An 8,839-nucleotide genomic window follows, 5' to 3' on the forward strand; every position below is an offset into this window, starting at 1 on the left:
ATATATATATATATATATATATATATATATATATATATATACCCAAGCATCCTGACAACACAACCATGCTCAACTATACTATACCATCTTGCTTCTTTTCTAAAGAATTAGGCTTGACTTAATCAAATATAACTTTCCAATATATTTTTTGTGACTCGGTACATAATAGAGATATTTAAAAGTCAAAAGCTATGAAATAATTAAAAGAAGTAAAAAAATAATTTTAATTGATCTGAGTTCAACAAAAGCTAAGAAGAAGTTTTTTACCATGAACTGTACCATTGATGTTAAGAGAAGTTCTCTATTTATGTAAACTATAAATCACTGGATGCCAATTTAATTGGGGAACTTGCGAAATTCTGACATTGTTATAGACAGACAATGGTTAATTTCTCCCAGGCGGATCCTTTGCTGGCCATCCTTACAGGAAAGGAACTGGCCTGCCACAAGGCTCCATGATAACCAATTTGGCCCAGTGCTTAAGGCCAGCAGGTAGGGTATCTGTGCTGTTGGGCCATTTTTCCTGCAGCATGAAAGCCTTACATGTTTGTAAATAGGTTTATTATAGTATGTACCAACATGTTCTGGGATTTAAAAATGTATAGTGTGAATATGTTAACCAAAGAAAAACTGTTAAAATCTAAGTGGAGGCAATAGATATGTTCCTCTTTAGATTTTTACTTTGGTTAATTCGAACCCAATTTTAATCCACATTGAAACCATGGGGCTGATCAACAAATTATGGTATATTTGAATTGCATTGATACGTTTAGAGTCCATGTGATCTTCATGTCTTTATACAAACTTATACTTTAAATGTCTTATTTTTTCCTAAAATATAGACAAATGAGATGCATCTGTGAATTTTTCGATTAATTGTAGGAGACTGTGCTCCATGTTCAGAAATATGTTAACCATGGCTAGAAATCACCTATTTAATTCAAGAAAAAGGCTTCAATTAGATGTTACTAGTAAGATGGGTAAGTTCTTTTTCACAGCTCTCCACTACCACTACTAGTACTCACGCATGCACACGTGTGCCCGCACACCCACGCTGAAGTGAGAAAGTCAGTTCTATTTTATCTCAGAAAAAAATCCTCTTGTCTTAATGAGCTGGGCTGATTGGATGCCTCTGAAAGAACCTTTCAGCCACTGCCCAGTCTTTGGGAAAGTGATAAATTTCAAGGGAGTAAAAAACGCAAGAGAACCAAGTACAACAGATGAACAATGTATCATTTGGTTATTGTTTTAATTATGGTTGATTTTATAGGTATTTATATTTTTTGTACTCAAAAATTATTGTAACTTGCAGACTGACATGAGAAACCAGGTATTTGTGCCTGTGCATTTGCTATGAAATCTTCATCCCTAAGAATACTAAATAATGGCAGTTTTAAAACCTAACAGTTATTGAATACTTAATATTTGTAGGCACTGGACTGTAAATTTTAAGTGAAGAATTTTATGTAATACACACATCTTTATTTGGTAGCTACTAAGTCATTTTATTTATTGTTAACCTGAGGTTTAAAGAGGTTAGGGAAATTGGTGAAGCTAACAGTTCGTTGGAGAGCTGGAGTTTTAAGGTTTAAATGTTTAACAGTAAAGCTCTTACTCTGCACTGTGCAACATTGCCTCAAAATATAAATTCAGATTGTCTTAGGTGAACAAGGAGTTTTCACAAAATATTGTACTTAGTTCTCACAATGACCTGAGAAGTGTGCACATTTTGTATTGATTGTATCATGGAGTCCAGACAAAAACCCAGGGCTGTAGCTAGCTGCCTTTATTTCAGTCTAATTTAAAATAGAAAACTTGTCAAATCTAAACATTGTTACCATAACTGACAGATAAAATTATTTATATTTTTAACAGTAGCCATGGAAGGAAAAATGGTCACTGTCATAAAATGTAACACACACTTGAGTATATATAAAACACAGAAAAAAAGTCTAAATTTTTGAAAAGATACATACTTTCATCTTCCTACTATGAGATATTTTAAAGGTAAAATGGGAAAAACATTAGCAAATAAATCTCATGACTCTTCTGGTAGTGGTGATTAATTTCAAGGCAGAAGATTTTTATAGACACATCCATGATAATAAAGTCAAAGTAAAAATAGAGCAGCAATTTTTCAAGTTTTGCATTGCACTAGAATTTTAAACATTTTCAGTATGTCATTTATTGATAGATGGTACTTTGCCAGTTTTCTGAATTTTTAACAGAAAGGAGATGATAACATCAGGGACATCCATAAGCTTACTTTATGGAACTAACTGCTAAAATAATCTTTTCAAAGTCATTTGGAATAGTTTGTTAGAGCACTCAGCACTGCCCTGAGGATTGTTGAGACCAATGGTGATGATTTAATCAATCAACAGAATCTTAATATATATTAAATATGCCAAAGCAATAGTTATCATCTGATTATTCCTGCTACACAGATATTTGAAAACCAAAGAGCTTTTTCTTTGACTTTTTCATATATTTGTTTTTCCTTCAGAATACAGTTTTATCAGCAGCATACTTAACTTGCACAAATACATGCTTGGCAAAACTAAATAAAACAAATGCATTTGAAAAATTTTAGACACTATAAAATTATATTTTGCATGCTCTTTAATATATACATAATCATTGCACAAGGCTGTTTCTATAAAATTAGAACTATATTTTGCGGAAGAGGTAAGAAATTTTCTCCCTCCTCTCGCCATGCACAAAAATTAACTCAAAGTGGATCAAGGAGCTAGATATCAAATCAGAGACTCTGCGTCTGATAGAAGAAAAAGTTGGCTCCGTTCTACATATTGTAGGGTCAGGCTCCAAATTCCTTAATAGGACACCCATAGCACAAAAGTTGATAACAAGAATCAACAAATGGGACTTACTTAAACTGAAAAGTTTTCTCTCAGCAAGAGAAACAATAAAAGAGGTAAATAGGGAGCCTACATCATGGGAACAAATTTTTACTCCTCACACTTCAGATAGAGCCCTAATATCCAGAGTATACAAAGAACTCAAAAAATTAAACAATAAGAAAACAAATAACCCAATCAACAAATGGGCCAAAGACCTGAACAGACACTTCTCAGAGGAGGACATACAATCAATCAACAAGTACATGAAAAAATGCTCACCATCTCTAGCAGTCAGAGAAATGCAAATCAAAACCACCCTAAGATACATCTCAACTCCAGTAGATTGGCAGCCATTATGAAGTCAAACAACGAACAAGTGCTGGAGAGGATGTGGGGAATAGGGTACTCTTGTACATTGCTGGTGGGACTGCAAACTGGTGCGGCCAATCTGGAAAGCAGTATGGAGATTCCTGGGAAAGCTGGGAATGGAACCACCATTTGACCCAGCTATTGCCCTTCTTGGACTATTCCCTGAAGACCTTAAAAGAGCGTACTACAGGGATACTGCTACATCGATGTTCATAGCAGCACAATTCACAATTGCTAGACTGTGGAACCAACCCAGGTGCCCTTCAATAGATGAATGGATAAAAAAAATGTGGCATTTATACACCATGGAGTATTACGAAGCACTAAAAAATGACAAAATCATAGAATTTGCAGGGAAATGGATGGCACTAGAGCAGATTATGCTTAGTGAAGCTAGCCAATCCCTAAAAAACAAATACCAAATGTCTTCTTTGATATAATGAGAGCAACTAAGAACAGAGCAGGGAGGAAGAGCAGGAAGAAAAGATTAACATTAAACAGATACATGAGGTGGGAGGGAAAGGGAGAGAAAAGGGAAATTGCATGGTAATGGAGGGAGACCCTCATTGTTATACAAAATTACATATAAGAGGTTGTGAGGGGAATGGGAAAATAAACAAGGAGAGAAATGAATTACAGTGGATGGGGTAGAGAGAGAAGATGGGAGGGGAGGGAGGGGGGATAGTAGAGGATAGGAAAGGTAGCAGAATACAACAGTTACTAATAGGGCATTATGTAAAAATGTGGATGTGTAACCGATGTGATTCTGCAATCTGTATTTGGGGTAAAATTGGGAGTTCATAACCAACTTGAATCTAGTGTATGAAATATGATATGTCAAGAGCTTTATAATGTTTTGAACAACCAATAAAAAAATAAATTAAAAAAAAAAGAAATTTTCTAACATCATGTTGATTCCATGTGAATTTTGCAGACTCCTGTTTAAGAAACTAGCCCTCTGTAAAGTGTGGCATAATGGCATTCAAAATGGAAACAAGCAGTTTTTTTAATCTTTTAAAATTAAGATTAAATTCCAATTTTTAAACCTTGATATTTATCCTGAATTGCACAAGTTTCTCCAATAAACATTCAAATTGAGTGATACATAAATAAACACACAATTTATACTGGCCACCAGATCACTTTGGTAAGAAGAATCAAATGACTTGTCTCCAAATCATTATAGGTATAGTGTTACTCTCCATTCAAAAAACAGAATCGCTGACTATGACCTTGGCTCCTACTCTCCCATTCTCTTCTTTTGCCCATAGAATGTGAATGAAGTGACATTTAACATCTTTAACCTTTAAGGCAGCCCTAAAAGCATTCCACGCCCTCCTGAACATCTCATGGCACTAACAAAAGGTGGGACACCTTGCATCTAGAGACATTGATTTCCAGCCTGCAACCTCTTACTCTTAAGCTTTAACAGTCTCAGAAATTGCAAAGAAAACAATATAAAAGCACCTCGTAGATTAGCAGACCATTACTGGTCCTCAGCACTTCGGCAGATGAAACCTCCTTGATCCCAGACTATAAAAACGCCTTCTGAAGGCTGTTGAGCTCCTCTTTGATTCTTGGCCCAAGTCTTAATTTTCTCACAGTGTGAGAGCTCTGTATTTCATTAGGGATATCATCTTAAATCCCTGTGTGCCCCTACTTGTTTTAGTGGGGATTCTCTTCTACAGATTCCTTTGTATCTATTTTGAAGGTGAATAGTGAGTTATCAGAATGCATTTTTAAAACTTGTTGATAATAAAGACTGAGGGTCCTTTTTTTTTCCAGATGAGGTCCAATGATCTGAACCTAAATTTTTCTCATTCCAGCTTGACACAATTACTTCATAGTGCATCTTTAAATTAAAAATACACCTATCAGAGTTAGATTCAGAATCTGTTCCACTATTCTCAGTTATTATTGCACTTTCTAACCAAATTTATAAAATCTCAAATGGTGATTATCACATCACAGATTCTTTCACTCCACATAGCATAAATAATATTTCAAGAGAATTAGGGTCTGTATGCAGGAGGATGATTTCAGGTTATGACTAAGGCAAAGGTAACTGCTCTAATTTTTATGTTTAACCAACAAGGAATTTTAAAGTTTCATACTCAAAATTATTTAGTCAAACCCCCCAGTGCCTTGGAGTTTAATTAAGCTCTTTTATAAAAAAGATGGCATTCTAAATTACTCTAATTGTTCTAAAGTAAATACATTTGTTTTATGGGTTTGGTTGAGATAAATGTGTACATGTGCTTAATCACACTATTATCAGACCTAAATGAACATTGACTTCTACAAATCTATCAAATCTTTACTTTATGAAAAATAAACTTTGTAAAAGACTTTATTACAGAAGTGTGTTCATTAGTAGTGAGCATAAATTTGATTCAGATAAATCCCCAAAATTAGACTTCCTGAAAAGTGGTCCCATACAAAGGGGGTACACAGAAGGACAGCATTTGATTGCCAGCTGAGGGAATCACTGCTTACAGGATTTCTGGTGATTGGAGTCTTCATTTTCTAATCAATTAGAACAAAGATAATACTCTGTTTTGTGAGGATGTTGAAAGATTAGTAAGAAGATACATGGACAGAATACTTAAAACATTACAATTCTCAACAATGTTTTTTATGTACATTCCTAGTGAAAAAACGAACAACACTCTCTCATATACACAATCATATATTTATTTGTTTTGCAACTATTTTTGCAAAATATTTTGAGACTTAGAGAATTATGTATAATATAGTGCAAAAGTAATAAAAATGTGTATAATCAGAAAGAGGGAGAAAAATAGACTCTATAAGTAGAAAAGATCTTGAGAAAATTTTAGCAAATAAAAGTAGACCTTTTGGTCCTTGAAGTCAATTACTAAATTTAATCACTCACTTTTCTCTGACTTTTCTAGTAGGCAACAGGTATCAGAGCAGAGAGGAAACATGTTCAGACAGAACCCAAATTGATCCTAACACTGAGTATCCTGCTTGTGTCAGAGAAGTATTGTTTTTCCTCATACAGAGATCTGATAGAAGTCTCTCAAGTGAGTTTTCTCATAAGAAGTGTTAAAAGATAAAATGGACAGACAATATGGTAAGTGTTTATAGAAACTATATTCTGAAAATGCTGCAATACAAGTCTAATAAACTAAAATATAATATACTTTGCAAAAAAATACCCTGGAAGAAACTTTACTGGGCAAATCATAAAATAAAGAAGCATAAAAGGAGAAGTGTTCCTATGTCTCACATTTCTGATATATTTAATGAAGAAAGTGGTTCTAAAATTATTGACTCAAGGTGGCTAACCTAAATTCTTGAACAATAATATTTCTTTGAAAGGAAAAAATAACAATGTCAATAATGCTAACTGAAAAGGGAAAACATCAAGAAAGGAAGAAAATACCATATCTTGAGTTGATTGGTAGTCTATCAATTTCTCTGGATGAACCACATGAAAAGAAATAAAGGCCAAATTACCACAACCTGGAGACCTGAAGGCAAGGAAGCCTATTCAATATATTCTAGCAATCATGGTGCGTTTAAAATGTTTTAAATTCATTAATTCTCTTTAAATATTTATTCACATAAAAAATGTACATTTCTGGTTTCTCAGTTGGCAATGGTCCACTGAAGCTGCAGGTCCAGTGCCTCTTCTGACCTGGACATGTGACATTGAGAAGAGGCTATGTCATTGTGCCTGTGCTATACTTCTTCATATTATCAATTTAGGAGAACAAATATCATAATTTTTCTTATCCTATCTCCCTTTCAAAAGTGGGAATATGACAGATGAAGGAAAACAGCAGTTTGTCTCAAGAAAAATCAGAGACTTTCTTGGTGAAAGTTAAAGATGTCCACATATTTAAACATGTTTAGGAAACAGGGCCTGTACAGAATATCAGGTCTACTCTTAACACTGGTTCCATAGTATGTGAAATAATTTCTTTCTTTTCTTTCTTTTTTTTAATAACCTTTGTTTCAATCTTTATTCCCAGGTTTCTTAAGCTTAATTAGCTACAAAGAACAAATTGTGTATAAGCAAAAACTGAAAAGAGCTGCAATGTCCAATGGGCTTGGGCTTAAAAATATTAGAGATCTAAATTTTATCAGATTCATAAACAAAACAATTTTAAAAAGCAGTCATAATATAAAATAGCAGCTCCCAGTAACTTCTTCAAGTTTATCTTCTTCAGAAGTTGATCAGTTCACTTTGTCTCATTCTTAGAAGCTTCATCAAAAATTCTCCACAAGATCTAGAATTCCATCATCATCATCCTCTTCAGTAGCAAGTGGTGCTTTTCCATCCACAGATTGTTTGGGCAGAGCTTTAGCCAGTCTCCTTAAACTAGTAAGACAGTCTGCACCAAATTAGTTTAAGATGCTGGGTAGCATTTCTGTAGTTTTGTCTTCTTTGTCTCAGCATGGCCTGTAATGGTGAAAGTGTTTGCTGCCAGAGACACCTGAACTTTAGAGTTGTTAAAGTGGATCACTGTTCCTTGGTTTGTAAACATATTCACCTCTTCAATACCAGAGATAATGTTTATCCCTAACTTCTTTAAGGAGAATTGAAGTTTTGTTTTTGTTTTTTGGTTTTTTTCTTTTTTTTTGTAATCATCTGTGGTAGCTGTTCTATAAACCACCTTCTTTCTGCAAGCAGTTCTTTTCCCACCAATGCTCAATTGTGCCTGCAGTTTGGCGAGTTTTTCCTGGTTCATGATAGTTTCTTTCATCTTGTAAGGGCAGAAATAGGACCCCTTGGGGGACTAGGGTTGGTGCTCAGGGGGTCTCAGGCAGACCAGCTGAGATTAGGCACACACTCCTGAGGACGCAAGATGACAAGCTACCTGAAGACTTTTCTGTTCTACATATATCTTTATGTGATAACTCACATAATACAAAACACTATACTTTGGATTAACATCTGGCCTTTACTTCATGTGTCCTGGAACAACCAAGAAAAGAACAAATAGTACTCCCTAAAGCAGTATTGAAGAATAAGCTGGGAGAGAATAAGAAACTATCTCAAAATCTGAAAATTCAACTAACTTTCAAAAAATTATGGGCACATAATATTCTTTAAAATTCACCTGAATGCAAAAAAAACAATTTATAGTTTTTTAATCACATACAAATATTAGATTCAAATGGGACATGTGCATATGTGTTTAAAAACACTCATATTGGGCTTCATAGCCTTTTAGCAATTACAGTAGTGGAGTGAACAAGAGGATTAGTGATGTATTATTTTAATGATATAATTAAATTTGTTAATATGAGTTTGTATATGAATTCTATAACAAAGACTGAAACTTGGCTAAATAGTTACAATTAAACCGGGTCAACAGAAGACAGTTTTTATGCCTTTTATGCACAGAAAGCAGTGCATAACAGAGTGACTGTTATCACCAGCTTTTTTGTTGCTGTGACCAAAGGACCTGACCAAAACAATTACAGGAGCCAAAGTTTATTTGGGAACTCACAATTCTAGAGGTCTCAGTTCATAGATAACCAACTCCATTCCTCAGGGTCTGAGGTGAGGCAGGATGTCATGGTGGAAGAATGTGTCAGAGGAAAAAATCTGGGAACATGGTACCCAAGAATCA

At 34.4% G+C, this 8,839-nt stretch overlaps 1 pseudogene; it reads right to left on the reverse strand.

Moving 5' to 3' along the window:
- Positions 1-7,441: 7,441 nt before the first annotated feature.
- LOC107142607 lies at positions 7,442-7,951 on the reverse strand (annotated as a pseudogene).
- Between the last annotated feature and the right edge of the window lie 888 nt (positions 7,952-8,839).

Source organism: Marmota marmota, unplaced genomic scaffold (assembly GCF_001458135.2).
Source record: "Marmota marmota marmota unplaced genomic scaffold, marMar, whole genome shotgun sequence".
In the NCBI taxonomy this organism is placed as follows: Eukaryota; Metazoa; Chordata; class Mammalia; order Rodentia; family Sciuridae; genus Marmota; species Marmota marmota.